The 17,999-nt window shown below is 40.0% G+C and overlaps 1 protein-coding gene across 10 annotated transcripts in view; it reads right to left on the reverse strand.

Annotated features, from left to right (window-relative positions):
• Positions 1-17,999, reverse strand: part of ENOX1 (ecto-NOX disulfide-thiol exchanger 1) — a 585,101-nt gene that overhangs the window by 65,881 nt on the left and 501,221 nt on the right. The window lies entirely within an intron of this gene.

Below are 17,999 nucleotides of genomic sequence, written 5' to 3' on the forward strand. Positions count from 1 at the left end.
TAGTCAACTTGTCCAGTGTTGCTTCATTTTACATATTGCAGTAAAGCTAGCTTTACAGAAACTCTATAAAGCTACTTTGCCAAGTGTCTGAGACCACAGAAGATCCTTTTGTTTTCTCTGTTATGACGGTGATGTTTTATTAGATCAGCAGGACTGAAGTCCAAACTGCAATCAATATATCAGCCGAGAAAACTGCTGATATAAACTGTCAAAACACTAAGCTATGGCCTACACTGCTATTTTTAAGCAGGGCCACTGAAGGGATTTTTGTAAGCCCTGAGCTTCCCTTGCCCTACCAACTGTAACTCATGTGAAGGCTTTTCCTTGTCTGCCAAAAGCACAGCGCTGTGCAGTGTGAATTCTTTGGGACCTGGTGATGTGTTAATATATACATAGGCCGGAGAATACATTCAAGAGCTGCAAACCAGGCCCTGGAAACAGCTCTGACTATTCAAAGCTTCTTGACAACAAAGGACTAGTTTGAAAAGACAGAAGTGCATTTCTTCAGCTACCGTGCATAACAACTGCTGTACTAATGATCTGGAAATGTTAGTGGATTCCTGCCATGAAGAGACCTGTCTCCAACAGCCAGGCTACGTCTTCAGGGCCTTGACAAGCTGGCTGCAGAGCTGCCCGGCCAGTTCCTAACCATCAAAGCCTGGAGAAACACTGGCACTGGATTTCTCAGGCTTAAACCTACCAACTGGAAGGATTACATTAAATCTCCAAAACTACTGGTTTGGGGGAATCTTGCAGGGTAGGAAATACTCAGAAAAACACACTGCGCTTTCCCTTGGGCTTGCTTGTTCTGCTAACTGCTGTAAGAACCTACTTTGGTCCTGTAGCATAAACAGTGATTTCTTGCAATTTTCTAAAAGCTCAGTGCATCCTATTTTACCACCTGCTCATGAAATAATCAATCACATGTGAGGTAATGTACACATTCCACATTCTCTCACTTAACAATTTATGGGATTTAATTGTGCATCATTGATTAAAGTACAGAAACCAAGGAGCCCATATTGCACTTTGGCATAGTGACAAGTACCTACATTGTGTCCAGACAGTGGGGAATGGCTCTGTTCCTTCATTCACATTCCTGACTGGCCCCAGAACAGTTCCAAAGGGAACTGGTGCCCTGACTTGGATAATGCTGAGTGGATTTTACTTTATGAGACAATTTCAAATCCAATCCTTAAATCTCTTTTGAAAAATGAGCCAAATGAAAGATAGGAAGTTGTCTTCAAAGGTAGGTGGCTTATGTTTGCTTACTGCAGCGCTTGACGTGGCAAAACCAAATATAACTGATGTCCAGAAGAAGGGAGGTGGACATTAATAATGGTGTATCTGTATCATCAGACATTATGCAGCCCTTTAAAATGAAGTTGCACAAATGTCTTCTAATATACAGAAGCTCAAAAAGCACTGCTCAGCAAAAAATACATTCAGGTTACAAAATTTAACTTTGCAGCATATTCATAGGAAAGGATCTAGACGCTGTCTCTAGGTGGGTGGGTTCATGGATCTTTCTGTTTTGCTTGTCAATTTTCTGATATATCTGTAACAAACACACACTGGTTTAGTAATGAGAAAAAATCAAATGAATTTCAGATTGGGGAAGAACAAAGAAAGGAATACTACTTGGACACATCTCTCAGCTATTACCAATACTGTGAATAAATAAGAGGGAGAAGTGCATTGGAGTCTTCATTTCATGCACACACTTACAACTCTTCCTTCTACTAAAACACACACACACACACACACACACACACACACACACACACACACACCCCTTTCCCTTGACCACTCTTCTTTTAGTCTCCCTCTTATCTCATCCATTCTTGGATTCACACTTTTTAAATGTAACGTCTTCCCTCTCATCAGTGCTTCCTTTTCTTCTTATGTGTAGGCAATCACTTCAATGATGTAGTGTCTAGATTTTTATTTCAATGTGTTTTTCCAGAACATATATTTTCATTGTTTTGTGTGTATTTTTATGTGATATTATGTTTCCTATTGTTTACTATATTTTAAATTAGCATTATGTTCCCAAGATCCATCCATGTTACTATTTTTTTAATAAATGAATTTATTAAAAAACCTAATGGATTTTCCGTTTTTAGTCCCAAAATGTGCTATACATAAGAAAACTTTGAAATTCCCTTGAGATTTTACTGAGCTTGATTTATTATTATTTTTATTATACTTTAAGTTCTGGGATATATGTGCAGAATGTGCAGGTTTGTTACACAGGTATACACGTTACTATTTTATGTATCTAATCCATGCTTCTCACGGGGTACATCCACCCAATTTTACCCAACCCACTCTCACAGTGAAGGCCATTCAGATTACCCCAGTTCTTCCTGCTGTATATAAGCCTGCAATGGACCATGCTAGTGCAAGTTCCCTTATGGCCCTATGGGAGGATTTCCCTGGCATGCGTATCCAGTGGTAGAACTCTTAGGTCAAAGAGTGAATTTGGCAAAGCTGCTCTCCGGGATGGTCATGCCAGTCTACCTGCCTGTCAGTGGTGTGTAAGAGCTGCTGTGCTCCACTGAATAATAACACTAAAAGCATTGTTTAGCTTTCTAATTGTTGCCAGTTTAATAGAACACCAAGATTCTTCATCTTTCTTTGAAAAATTTTGTACTTCTTTGATTCCCTGTGATTATAAGCATCTTATATGCTTGCTAGCTATGGGGGTTTATTTATAATCCTTAAAACAGTGAAGAGCAGTGGTTTTTAATTCTGACTCTGCATTAATATTATCTGGGAAGATTTTCAAAACAATACTTATTTCTGGGCTTGACAGAAGACCAATTAACTCAGAATATTGAGAGGTGGGACCCAGGCACTGATCATTTTTAAAACACCTTCACAGGTAATTATTCTAATGTGTAACTGGGGATGAAAACCACTGTATCCTGAAATGCATATTTAATCTTCATTCTACTATAATGTGACTTTAATCCCTAGTACTGTACTCAAACTGCTCTCACTACAGTCACCGGTGCCTTGCTAACTGCCAACTAGTATTCCAGGTTCTTTTCTTCTCACTACATGCTCTCTCCAGGGGATCCTATTCACACCCATGACTTTAACTACATATCACATGTGCTGGTGCTTTACAGGACTGCCTTTACAGCCTCTGCCTCTTTCTTACCACCTACCAGACCCTTCACTTCCTGTGTTTCCAACTGTGCCCATTAGCGCACCTACCCTTCCCACCCCAACCAGTCTAAACTTCTTCCCCTGGTATCCAGAGTTAAAACCGTGAAGTCAACGCTGGCCTTTTCATCACTCTCACAACCTCTTTGCCGGTTCCTTGACCTTTCCTCCATCGCATCCTTGCTGTCGTAGTGAAGGCTACTATCTCCTCTCCTCTGGGTTCTTCCTGTTCTCCCTGCCGTTTACCCGACACTCCTGAGAGAGCTGACTTCCCATGAATTAAAGTGCTCCCATGATTAAAAGTACTGTAAATCCTCTAACCCCTACAGATCAAATCTAAACCACTAAACTCATCCTTCCCCAGACATGCCAGTTGCTTCCATGACTTATGATAAGTTTCCTACTCAGAATTCTGTCTGGCTGATTCCTACTCATTCCTTAAGCACCACCTCAAATGCTGTTTTTGGCCCAAGATCAACTCAGATGATGCCTTTGTAAAATTGAAAAGAGCCCCATCCTCTCTAGGTGGACACAATCCCTCACCAGGCAGATGGTTGGGCACTGGCTTTGAGGCTTGATTTCATTCCCACTTACCCCTTTGGCCTGCTGCTCTTGTCCAGGGCAGAACCTACACTATGAAATGCGGTAGCCTTGGGTTCTTCCTCCATAAAAATGTTCTCTAATCACTGAAGCAAAGTTAGTTCATCTACCTTCTTGCTCCCAAAGCACTTAATACGGTATACCATATTTCATATCTGTCTCCCCAACCAGACTACATTCACCAATATTAAGGTCAATGATTAGGTTACCTCGAATATATAATAGGTGCTGAATGAATAAATGAAGGGATAAATGTTTGCTCTTGTTTCCCCACTTCTATGGGATTAAAGCATGATCCAGCAATAACAACAACAACAAAAACCCCACCAAAACAACAAAAACAACCCCCCAAAAACCCACCTGAGGAACGATAAACTACTAATATATTGTTCTAAACATAGGGATATATAAAACTTTTTGAGGAAAAGAGCAGTTTCATTTAAGACATTTTGATTCATTACTTGGCAGTTCCAGATATCCTTCTTAATCTGAAAAGAAATATTTCTCAACAGGCTAAAGAAATCTAATCAACGAATTTATAATTATGTAATTTATTCTTCAAGTTTCACCACAATAAGCACAAAATCACCACTATCAGAAAAATAAAATCAACATTCCTAGACTGTTTTCTGCATTCTACAAAGTTAATGCGCTCTTTTGTTTTCAAGGTATAAACTCATAATCTAATATTTATGTATTCAAAACAACGATGATTCAAAACTGCCACTCATTTGACTAGAGGTCCTATAAAAACAAGGAGGTAGTTCACAACTAGATCATTTAAGTCAGCCTTTCAGGTCTTTTTCACTTGAAATGTATGAGTGTCTATAATATTCTTTCTAGTTTGAATTTTTAAGTACTAAAGTGCCTCAATTATGGAAGTTCATAAGCAGCTAGAACTTAATCAGAAGAGTCTCTTGGTTGGATTGGCTGATGGCAGCATAATTTTAATTTAACATTTGAGAGTGTGGTGTTAAACAGATGCACTATTACATTCTTTGGTGGTTTCCATTGAGTGTGTTCCAATTAGACAATTATCCATATGCCAATCAAGTGGAAACACTTGGGCAGACCATAAGCAGGTAAATAAATGCTGTACCTGACACATCTTGATATTTCCAGGCCACTGATTTAATGGGATCACCAAAGAGCATTACAAATGTTATTTGGAGACCTAGAATAAGTGAGGTCACATTTCCATTTTTACAGGTTGGAGAATCATGGGCACACAGAGGTTAAGTCAGGTATCCAAGGTCATGCTGTCTGGGAGAGACCCACCACTTGCACTACTCAATTTTCCTCCCTCAACCCGTGGTTTCTAGCCTGGCAGTCACACTGCACTGTGAATTTGGAATGGAAATCAGCACATGCCAAACGTAAAATCCTCCTAGCAACGACTTCTATCTAAACAGTCATCATTTCCACGTAGGAGCCAGGCTCCAGGCTTGTTAGAGACATGCTTTTGTGTATACTTCCATGAGCAGTGTGGTAAATTTGACGTCCCTTTAAGAACAATAATCCCTTCCTTGTCTTTTTTCTTAAATTGTATAATTTTGTTACCAAGGTGAAGTTTTTATATAGGTAACAGATTATATAAGGTTGGTTCCATGAAAGTCATAGATGACAGTGCAAATACCCTATGTGAAACACATCAGCCACATCTCGTTGTAAGCTGAAACTCACAGGATTGTGATAATTCAGGAATCTTTGGCAGGATAGTGTGGGGTTAGGGGAACTTCTGTGGGAGAGAGGAAGTACCCTTCCTAAATTTAGGTTGGTGGTGGGTCAGGTAAACTAACACAAGGTAGATATAGACAGTGACTGACATCAACACACACACACACACACAATTTCTTCTTCTCCTTATTTCAGGATTTCCCCAGTGCTTGGCTCTTCATTTAGTTCTAAAACAATCTGCTAATATTTATCCATTCATTCCTTTAGTCAACACTGAACTCCTGCTGTGTGCATGGTACGGGGCTGGGCAACGTGAAGGACACAGAGGAAACAACAGTAAGTAGCCTCTCCTCTAGATGCTGGGTCACAAAAATTCTTGTACGTACATGATAACTAAGTCAGGACAGTACAAAGTACTCTTATAATGGCTATAACTGGTGTGGTTTCCATAGGAATCCAGGAGATTTCCAGGGATCAGTTTAGGGGTCAGGAAAATGAGCTCAAGGGATCCATCTTGAATCACAACTTGTTCCGCTTATTGGAAATGAGCCACTGAATATTCACGATAATAGTCTGGAAATAGTTGAACCCACAGAATGTTATCAATTTAAATTCAATGTGTTTTTACTCTTTTGGTTCAGTTTTAATAATTGTTGTTCCATCTCTATAACTTTGCTATAAATCAGATGTCCTACTCAGTGGGATAATCCTTTAAGGATAGTAGAATATCACCTAAGGAAATAAGGCCCAGAGGTTTCCAAAGGGAATTCTCACCAAAGGCGATAGTGGGTGTGACTGTGTCTGATGATCTCATCCCAGCAGTCCTTTTACAATTTGCTCTACGTGGTGAAACCCTGAGAGTGTCCTGCCCCATCCTGCCTCTGTACCCTGTTGCCAACCTGATTTTTCCCAGTATTTCAGCCAGAAATCTGAACTCCACCTGTGACCAGCTCTGCCAGATCCCTGTCCTACTGTAGATGGAAGTATCCACCCCTTCATCCCCTTTCTCTTGGTGGGATCCTGTTACATCCCACCACCCACAGCTTACTGTGTCTTCATGTCTCCCCAGGACTCTCCAGACCGTCCACTGCTCCATCAAGTTTTGGTTCTCACCGACTTCAGAACTCTTTAGGAATGTCAGCCGTAGGTCCCACTGATGAGGTTCTACCTATGCTTGTTTTCCATCTGACACTGAATCCTGAGCTAATGCCTGATTGTTAGAGAAAGTTTGAGATGTAAAAAATCAAGTGAACATGATCACAACCTAAGAGCAAGGCTTTGCCTAAAGGCAAACACATCTAACAGGGTTTCTGACAAAGGAGAGAACCTGTCTCCGGGGAAGGACAATCATTTACCACCTGGTATCTACAATGCTCACTTTTCTCCTTGGGAAAAAAGGAATTGAACTAGCTTGAATTTTCTTGTTACATGGGCTGGTAAGACTACTCAAGATCTATTCTGGTTTGAAATGTCATCTGCTTCCACCTGGGGATGAAACTGCACTCAATTTACACTAAGGTATGAGGGTATCCAAGCCTATGGCCAGTGTATTAACCCTGGTGCCCCCCTCTCTGCCTCAGGCATGGTGACCCCTGGGGGAGAAACATCTCTTGGAGAGAACTCCACCATTCAGATGACTGCTAACAGGAACGCTGGATCATAGAAATGAAATTGTGTTCAGAGCCTAATATCCTATTACACTAGGCTATACATATTTAATTCCTTGGGTCTTTCCTCATAAATCAATTCCTCTAGGCCTTTAATCTCGTCAATATCTTTTCTGATATTGAATTTTAAATGCCATTCTCATTGCTAGGCAGAAAGGCAATCTCTTGTTCGTGATGAGATCAGGCTTCATTTATAGCTGGGAGATGGTGGGAGCATGGCCCTGTTCCCTGACCCTGCTGTTAAGATCCTAATGTCAGCCAGACCGCACAGCCCAGGTGCAGGCCTGCCTGGGTTGATCTCTGAGAGGTCAAGGCAGTGATCCCTGGGGTCATGCCTATCATTACTCTGGGAGCCTGGGACAGCTATGGAGAGGAGTGAGAAAGCTCAAGTAAGTGTTTCCAAGGGTCTGGCTTCTCATGGGGGTGCCTGAGGCATGAAGGACCCTGCTGCCCCTGACCTGGCAAGGATTCCTGTGGCATGAGGAAGGCACGAGCTGAAGGATGCACACCGTGTGTGTACCTCCGAGCAGAATCTCCCAGGGCAAGGGTGAAGGGAGGGCACAGGCTGTGTGTTCTCTAGGGGAAGAGAGGGCATGGAGGAACTCCAGAGAACGAGGACTTAGAACTGAAATGTTCCCAGGTTCTAGGGCTGGCCTAGAATGCAGTGGGATTTCCTCAGCTGCAGAGAAAAGGAAAAAAGTCCAAGAATCTTTGAGCCATGAAAAATGTCCAAAGGGAGGAGTGAGGTTTTTAGGACCTCAAGAGGCACAGAGAGGTTGAGAAAACACAGGAAGCCATCTGAGACGCAGATTTGAGGGCCTGAGTCTGCAGGAAGTGGTGGGGCACCAAGGACAGGGCCTGGGCTACCTGCCTCGGTATAGGAGTTAAGCAGGTACAATTGTACAAAATGTAAAAACAATAATAAATCTAAAGGTGTATCCATCTATCATCACTATGCACCAGCAATTCTAAGCAAAATCATTGAAAAACTGTCCTTCCTCACAGCAATCTTTTGCTGATCTAAATTCTAATTGTTGCCATTCCTGTTGATTTAATAATATGTATGTAATCTTCAAATCAGCATATTCTGTTGCTTGCCTTTTAACAAACATTTTATGTGGAAAGTGATTTGGAAAATTTCTAGCTTTATACAGTCTGCCCCAGCTCTCTCTCACACATGGACTTAGCTGCACACATTTGTTCTGATTTGAGCTTGCTTTGGATACTGTGTCTCCAGCCTCCTGTAGCACTACATATATTCTGCATTTCTATACTAGATTCAAAATAAACAATGACAGCACAGTTTTGTAAAGACGATGAACTAGAACTTGAGTTACTTCCGTTCATCCCACAACACCACTCTGAGAATTTTTATGTTTAAAATTTAAAACAATGAAACATTTTTAGTTGGCAAGTGAAAATTTTAGTTCGTATGTGAAATATGTTTACGTTTCAGTATTTTTAAAATTGAAATTTTTCTTTATAGATTGCTAGCTTTAAAACTAAAAGACAAATCAAGAAAATGTTACATCAGAGACACAATACTTGTCTAAATTGTGCCCTTTGCATTTGGTTTTATTAATACTTATGATTTACTGGACAATTATTTATATACAGCAATATGTTAACTATAATCAAGAATCAAAGTTCAAACTGGTAGGTAAAGAAAACTATTGAATAGATAGTTGCAATTTTTTCCTTTTATCACACTATTTTATTTTCTTACTGACATAAATATACATGAAGTTCAAAAGAAGAAAAAATTTAGTCTGCATTTCTTTCTTGGCCATTATTATTCATTCCATTTTATGATAGTTAATGAAAATAATGTTGTCTAAATTTAGAGGAGGAAATATTTAAAAAAGGATCCTCTGAGTGTTAAATTTCACTAGGCACACAATTATCAGGCAGCCAGTGCCTGAGACAGGGAGAGTCATGACCTTGGCCTGTTGGGCTGGGGGCTGGGGAGAACTGTTTCATCAGACAAGATTTTAGAGACCATTTCCTTTGCTTGAATGTGCCCCTGGGAGGGACTGGTGTGAAAGACAGATGCTTCATGGCATTCCCATAATCCACTGGAGTTACTAGTTATGATATACTATATCCCAATATGGCAACATGATTCTGAAAAGAAATATGGTCAAGGACTGGCAAAAAGGCAAAAATGAAGCTGCATGTCGGCATTTCAAAGGCTAGCATGATTAGCTCTATTATCGGCCTGCTGTGCAAGCTTGAACAAGCTACTTTACTACTCTGGTCTCCTCTTTTCCCTAAGCCTTCTATCCTTACAACTGTCGCATGAGGAATTATTGATCATTTGCAAAGCAAGATATCGATGAATTTCTTGACTACAGAACACAGTAAAGGTGGATGTAAAAGTGGTTTGGAAGGCTCTAAAATCTATTTTCTCTTCTACAGATGATTTTCTTAACAGTGTAATTTGCAGGGTCATCTTAGGTTCCCTTTTTTCACTTTCTTCATATGTTAAATAAATATAAAATGCTTACCAGTGGGATACTGTATGACTAAAGAACATGCGTTAAGTATGTGAGGCTCCTTGAAGGGCAAAGGGTGCCCAGTGAGTTAAATGAAAGTGCTGCCATTATCCTCTTTGCAAAAATGGAGACACTAAGACCCACAAGGTGAAGTGACATTTAAGTCATATGAGTGGGCAGTACCGGGGATGAATATTCACAGAGAAAGGTCGATTGTTCAGCCCCAGCCTAGCCATGCTGGGTGTCCTCCTCCAGCTCATGTTTAAAACATAGGCCAGCCAATTTGAATTAACACCATTCGTGCAGTTCACAAGAGAAGGTGTCAAATACCTTGCTGAAGTAGGAACATGTATCAGTGATATTCTCTCCTTTGCCTTTGCTGGCAGTTCTGCTGCAAATGATAATCCAATTTGCTTGGATTTATTTATTCTTATCACGTTTGTTTTTTGCAATTATGTGAGGTGGTCATCACCCAACCTCTGGGCATGTGTACAGTTGTTAATGTAGAAATTTAAAATATTAACATGCTTTCCAGCCAGGTTGGCCCATTTACTTCAATCAAATAAGAACCTGATTGAACAGCTGGGTCTTGCACTACGCCCTGAAGGCCAGCAGAAATTTATTCTTTCTTTACAGATTTTATAACCTAGTCATGATCAGAGATTACGGCTAGAAAAACCCCTATGGGTGACTTGTAACCAAAGGCCCGTGGCCCTCTTTGGAGGTGCCTTTTGCAGAGCGATCTGGGCCTCATTCAGTTTACATTGGAGAACCAAACAATAACTTGTTTTAGCATCATTAACAACAGACACTACCATCATCACTAGTCTCTTTGGTTGCAGTTTTAGGAAAGAAGCTTTTGCCTTAATGATTATGAGTAAGAATACGTGTTGGAGTCCAGAGAGCTTTTAGTTGAATCTTAGTGGTGAGAGTTGCAGTGATCTAGCCTGTTTTGCAGATCAGTGAAGAGAGAAAATACAGCTGAAGGTCTGATCCATCAGCCATAGATGTCTGACTAAGGATGGAAAACTTTATCATGGATCTACAAGGTCTGTATCACCTATATTACTTAACTCTTGATAATTGTAGAACTTTAGTGAAGTTAATCCAATGATTACAATATTCCCAATTTTTCTTTGTTAACACAAGTAAACATTTTTATGACTATGAGAATCAGACATTTAGGGGTAGGGTAAAGAGAGAATAGCCCTGAACTTAGCACATTGAATCTTTAGGTGGCTGTGGAACAAGATATGTAAATGGCACATTCATGAATCACTAAGGGAAGTGAGAGGGAGAGGAAGTTTGCTCCTTCCCCCAAAGTTTCCAAGTTATTTAAACACATTTAGGCTGGTCTGGAACCCAACATTTTAGGAGTGTCAGAGTAACTAGAACCTTTGGAGGTCTCCAAGTTTCACCTATTCCCTACTCCAGGGTCAAGCCCTGGATAGACAGGTGAGGGCTGCATTAGACAGGAACAGTTTCCCCATAGGCTTTCAACCACCTGTAGCAACTACGGAACCTCTGAACTATCTCAGATTTGTCCTGTTTTTGAACCTCAGACTCCTTGTAAGGAAAAAAAATAATAATAAAAATAGCAGCAGCAGCCGAAAACCTCAACAAGTACTGTCATTGTGAAATGTGCCACATATTCTTAATACCTGCTGCTGAAATCTATCTGGCAAAATACAATACAGCAACACCATCTTGCATAGATTCCAAAGTGCAGAAAATTATCTTAAACCAATCTTCTCTGCTTCAGAAACATTAAATATAGAAAGCATTAAAGAAGTGAGCTGAGTTAGTCAGACCCTTTGCAATAAATGGTGTCAGCATGGCCACGAATAATAACAGCAAAAAAGGCTTCCAAGATATGAAAATTAAGAGAAATTAGAGCCCCAACTTCACACTTATTATCAATACCCACGTGCCTGTGATGTAGTGCTTCTCTAGCTTTAGCAATCCCCCTACTCTCAGTTGGCAATTGCATACATTTTAACATTGCATGTGACATTTACCCGTGAACATTTCCAATCACAAATTTTGCTGAAGTCATCTGAAAGTCCAGCTGCTCACAGTGACGGCACAGAAAAGATGATCATTTGTGATATATGGGTACCTAAGTTTTCACTGTAGAAATAGGGGAGGGATAACACCAAGGTTAGTGTTGATGATTTTTCAAAAGTGAAGAATAGGAAGACCACATTTTTAGGGTCTGCTACTAGACTTCATGTAGCAATCTTTTTCTGCTTCCAGGGACAATCTGAAAATGTGAATCATGATATAAATCAAGTGACATAAATCAGTTGCATTCTAGTCCAAGTGATTATATGAGGATTGAGAGAGATTATATTGGGATTAATCTGGGAAGGTTAAAAAAAATCACATTTTGTCACTGAAGTTGCTGGGGATAACCTTTATCAGGATAAGAAAGTCCCTTTCTATTCTGAGTTGTTAAAAGCTTCATTTTTCTTTGCTTGTTTTAATTTAAAATCATGAATGGATATTTGGTGGCCATCAAAGTGATTGTATTATTCTGGTTTTGCCTGTTAATGAGATATATTACATTGATAGATTTTTCAAATGTTGAACTAACCTTGCATTCCTAGAATAAATCCAGTTTGGTGATTTATAAAATACCAGATTAATTTTGCTTTTCTAAAGGAATTATAAATCTTTGTTCATAACTGAGCCTGGCCTATAATTTTTCGATTTTAACTTTTAACTGTTCTTGTTTTATTTCAGTATTAAGTATACTAGCCTTATGAATTAGTTGGAAAGTGTGTCTTCCTTTTGTGTTCTTTGAATGAGTTAGTTAAAGATTGGTATTCTTTTTCTCTTTTTTTTTTTTTGAGATAGGGTCTTGCTCTGTTGTCCAGGCTGGAGTGCAGTGGCTCGACTGCAGCCTCAACCTCCTAGGCTCAATGATCCTCCCGAATAGCTGGGACTACAGGCATGTGCCACCATGCCAGGCTAATTTTTAAATTTTTTGTAGAGAGAGTTTTGCTATTTTACCCACACTGGTCTCAAACTTCTGGGCTCAAGTGATCTGCCTGCCTTAGCCTCCCAAAGCACTGGGATAATAGGCATGAGCCATCACGCCTACCCTTGGTATTATTTTTCTTGAATGTTTGGTAGAAGTTGCCTAAAAAGCAATTTTTGTTCTGTTGCTTTGATGTAAAATTTTAAGCTATTGGCCAGGCACGGTGGCTCACGCCTGTAATCCCAGCACTTTGGGAGGCCGAGGTGGGTAGATCACGAGGTCAGGAGTTTCAGACCAGTCTGGCCAATATGGTGAAACCCCGTCTCTACTAAAACAATACAAAAATTAGCTGGGCATGGTGGCACGCGCCTGTAGTCCCAGCTGCTCAGGAGGCTGAGGCAGGAGAATCGCTTGAACCCAGAAGGTGGACGTTGCAGTGAGCTGAGATCATGCCACTGCACTCCAGTCTGGGCGACAGAGCAAGACTCGGTCTCAAAAAAAAAAAAAATTAAGTTATTAATTCAAGCTTTTAATTTCTTTCCAATTGAGTTTTGATTATTTTTTCCTATTGAAATTTCTCTGTATCCCCAAAGTTAAAAACTTTTGTCATAAAGCTATTCCTAATATTCTTATATTTCTTTAGTCTCTGTTGCATCTATAGTCATACCTCATTTTTAATACTGTTTTTAGGTTGTTCTCTTTTTTTCTTGACACCTATTGCCAAAGATTTTCCATTTTATTTGTCTTTTCAAACATTTGGCTTTGTTGATCTTCTCTATTGTATGGTTGGTTGCTATTTTAGTTATTTTTATTCTTTGTATTATCCCCTCTACTTTGTGTTTATTATTTTTTGTTTGTTTATTTGAGACAGGCTCTCACTCTGTTACCCAGGCTGGAGAATACAGTGGTGCAATCATGGCTCACTACAGTTTTGACCTCCCAGGCTCAAGGGAATTATCCCACCTTAGCTTCCCAGTTATCTGGGATCACAGGCAAGTGCCACTATGCTTAGCTAATTATTATTTTTTTAGAGATGGGGTCTCACTATGTTGACCAGGCTGGTCTCAAACTCCTGGGCTCAACCAGATCCTCCCTCCTTGGCCTCCCAAAGTGTTGAGATTATAAGTGTTAGCAACTGTACCTGGCCTCTTGTTTTTTTCAATAGAAATGAGATGCTTACCTCACTGTTACTAGTTTTCTTTTTTCCTAAAACAAAGTTTAAAATTTTTCCTCTAAGTTCTGCTTTAGCTGCATCCCACAAGTTTTGATATATTATGTTTTAATTATCAATTACTTCTAAGTATTTTTAAGTTAATTCTAATTTCTTTTTGAAGCTGTAAAAACGGTGTATGTTTTAAACTTTCCAGATATATGGAATTTATTTTAGTTATCATTTTCGGCACTGATTTCTAACAATTTAGTGTGATCAGAAAATACAATACCATTCTTTTGACATCTGTTGAGATTTGCTTTAAGGCCTAGTATGGGATTAATTTTTGTAAATGTTCCCAGTATATTTGAAAAGTATGATTTTCTTTATATGTCCTACATATTGAGCTTATAGTAGCTTATAGTTACAATGTTATGGACTTTACAGTTAGGCCTTTACAAAAACTTCCTGAAATAAACTGTAAGTGGCACTGAAGATAAGATATACAAACCATCAGGAAAGAAATGTAAACACTAGAGAGAAGAGGACAAGGTGCACAGAGAATGAGAGAACAAAATCATAGCGTACCACCCTATGTTTAAATGACTGAAAAATGCATAACTCACTGGCTCCGCAAATGACTTAGTATAAAAATGTAAACCACAGGTGCAAATATACATATCTTAATAACATGAAGGAGAGTTCCAAAGCTGGCCAACGAAACCCACTCTGACTGAATCCCCGAGTGGTACCTGGTTTAAAATAAATTAAGATGGTAATGGTGGTGGAGGGCATAAAAAATAGAATGCAGTTGTCTTATGGGTCAGCAGGATGAATTAAGAGAACAAAAGGAAGAAGAAAATAAGATAATTTTAAAAATCTCTTTGAAAAGTCACTGTGTTGGTCTTTCATTTATAAGCACTACTTATTACACTCTTCCTGGGAAACTTACTGCCAAAGTTCAAATATACTTTCTTCTTCATTCTCTTTCCCAGTAAATAAGGCTGTTGTGGCTATTTGTGAAAGGGATGTGTGTGTGTGTGTGTGTGTGTGTGTGTGAGTGAAAGAGAGAGGGGGGAGATAGGAATAGAGACAGAGACACAGAGAAGAAACAGAAAGCACAAAAACTGGAAACTGGAGAGGTAATGAGAGGCAATTATAAAAGAGGAGAAAGAAATATGTAGAGAAGGAGAGTCAGAGACACAGACAGAAGAAACAGAAAGTACAAAAACGAGACAGGTAATTACCAAATGGAAGAAGTTGCATGTAGATAAGAACTTGGCGATGCAGGGTGTATTTACTGATCAATTGAGTGAAATGGGTGGTCTGTAAAGTGAGGACCAGATTGGGCCCTAGCTTGTTTAAGTTTCCCTTGATGACTATTCAGGGTGCTTTGTTAAACAGAGGAGAAAACATAGTCTTTAACTAACCATCTAACATCTTGGAACTGAATTCCCAGTTCCACATTTTGGTTCCAATTCCAGACACTTTAACTGACTAAGTTTGGCTGTTTGATTGGACAGTATTTAAAAATGATTAACACTCTACGTTTATATGTATATGGAGAAAAAGACTGAAAGGCTCTATGTAAATGTTAGCAATAGTTACATCTACGTAGTGACACCATGAATGATTTTTATTTCCTTTCATATATTTCTTTTATGTTTCCAAGTTTTGTGCATTGAGCCTAAATTCTTTTGTAAAATGAAAAAATAAAACAAAAATTTAAATGACAAACCTAGACCCAGGAAAACTGCTACACCTACTTTTCTCTTCCACTGTGTTTTCTCTTAGTCATATAAAGAGGATTTTTTTTGCCAAGGCAGGCAGATCCCCTGAGGTCAGGAGTTTGAGACCAGCCTGGCCAACATGGTGAAACCTCGTCTCTACTAAAAATACAAAAATCAGCCAGGCGTGGTGGCAGGTACCTGTAATCCCAGCACTTGGGAGGCTGAAGCAGGAGAATAGAATAGCTTAAACTTGGTAGGCAGAGGTTGCACTGAGCCGAGATTGCACCACTGTACTCCAGCCTGGGTGACAAGAGTGAGACTTTGTCTAAAAAAAAAAAAAAAAAACAGAGTTTTTTCCCCCTCTAATTCTTCTTTCTTCTTTGTTCCAATGCTGTATTTCTTCACTCCCATCAAATTTCTCCCTGCATTTTCTTCACTGCTTTCAATTCTGATGAGAAGGGAATTGCCTGGTCTTCCTAATCCTCATGTTGCCTCTCCTAGCCAGCTGCATGAGAAAGCCCTGGAGCATGAAGACCCCCAACTGTGGTGGGAGTTGAGACGGGTAATTACATCAGTTTGGCTGGGAGCAGGACACCTGCTATAGACAGACAGCCATGTTGCTGGCAGGGTTCAGGGCTTCAGTGTGAATGAGTCGGCTTCTTGGCATTGGTAGACTAGAAAGAAATGAAGTCAAAGCCAGACCACAAGGAATCATTTTAGTGTCTGTAGCTGGAGGGAGAAAGATGACAATGGTCAGCATGGAAGGCCAGTGTGTGTCTGCAGCAAAAGTCCGCTTTGATGTATTACATTTAAGAAAAGATCCATTTCACTATAAATCTGGTACTCATAATGTGATATAGACTCTAAGTCAGAAGGCAGTTTCCAAAAGAGGCAGTGAAAGGGAAGGTCATTCAAAGGTCATCCAAAGACTGCCAGGGACACAGTGTTGGGAAAAGCAGGGTTCCTTTATCCTGGGAATGGAAGTCTACTGGAGAGTCAGGATTTCCCATTGCAGACATCAGGGAAAGCAGCAAAAGGCAGAAGCCAAATGATTTGAATAGTCTGCAGGGCAATGCCATTATTTCTGCCCCTGGCTCCTACATTGATTCGTCTGCTAGCCTCATTATTTTGAGAAGGAATGATTACTAATGAGGATGCATTTGATTAATGGCAGAGCAGGATAACTAATGATGAGACGAAGCCTCTCATAGTTAAATTTTATTAGGGCTTCTCTTCCCCTTCCCAGAAGTGAAGAGATTTGTTTTCATGATTCAAATTTAATCAATAAAAGCTGCATGTATGTTACTTTCCTTTCGCAGGCTCTTACTCTGCTAATGCAAAGACCGAAGTAGGGGCTATGACACAAAATCAGAAAACAGGCAATGAGTTTTTGCCAGTGATATTGTAGCGATCTCCAAGCATATGAAGGATGGAACTTCCTAGTCTTCTGCTGTCTTGATGATTGCAGTTCTGAAGCACTGCTTTCAGGGTACACTCTGGAAAGCCATGGTGTGGGGTTATTGAGGGAACACAGGGGCTGGGGCCAGACAGGCCTAGGCTGCAGTTCTGACTCTACGTGGTATACCTGTGCCCTGGGCCAGTCTCAGGTCTCACCTCTAGCTCTCAATTTCCTACTTGACACACTGGGATAGCCACATACCCCTGAGTTGTTGTGAGGACCACATAAAATAATGTGAAGGTGCTTTTGTGAGTTAACTATAGAAACTGGGCCTTCCTGTTGTAAGGGGCATTGGAGCAAACAGCACAGGCCACCCTGTGTCAGGAAATTATGACCTGGACTTGTCCCGACTAACTCTGTGATCCTGAGTCTTCTTTTAAGTCTCAACATCTTTTCATACTTTCACCTGGAATATGGCAATGACAGTTCACATTTATTTGTGAAGAGCTTTTCAAAATGTCCTCACATACATGATCGCATGTGATGTATGATTTTATCATAGCAAGCCCTTAGTGAGGTTGGCGGCACCTAGTCTCCAGGAGAAGAATTGGAGGTCCAGATATCCTGACTTTCCCAAAGAAGTACAGAAAACAGTGAAGCTGGAGTCACATTTTCCTTCTACTAGTTCAGTGTTTTCATTTCATTATTCATGCCCTTAGGTGGCATGAGTACAGCTTATCTTCTTCCTCATCTTATGACCTCTGGTCAGTGAAGACGGCAAGATACTCAGTGACCCATCCTCACTCAAAACTGCTAAAAACATATAAGGAGACTTCCTCTCATCTTCATTTTAGTCTTTGTATCTTGTCCAGAATCAAAAGGGAAAGTGCTCTGGAAACTCCCAAACCTCTAACAGATGTCATGTGTGATCATTTCAAACAGGTAGGGCTTTGTAATGTAAAGCCCTGGGCCAAGAATTGGAGAATTGGTTTCTATTTCTGGTTCCAAATGGAGCCAAACGTTCCTTCAAGAGTCTCACATTGAAGTGAGATACTTACCTTCTTGGGATGTACCAGGAGTGTAATCTGCAAATGTCAGAAAATGCACACACTGCCAGCAGGAAC

Source organism: Theropithecus gelada, chromosome 17 (assembly GCF_003255815.1).
Source record: "Theropithecus gelada isolate Dixy chromosome 17, Tgel_1.0, whole genome shotgun sequence".
Classification (NCBI taxonomy): domain Eukaryota; kingdom Metazoa; phylum Chordata; class Mammalia; order Primates; family Cercopithecidae; genus Theropithecus; species Theropithecus gelada.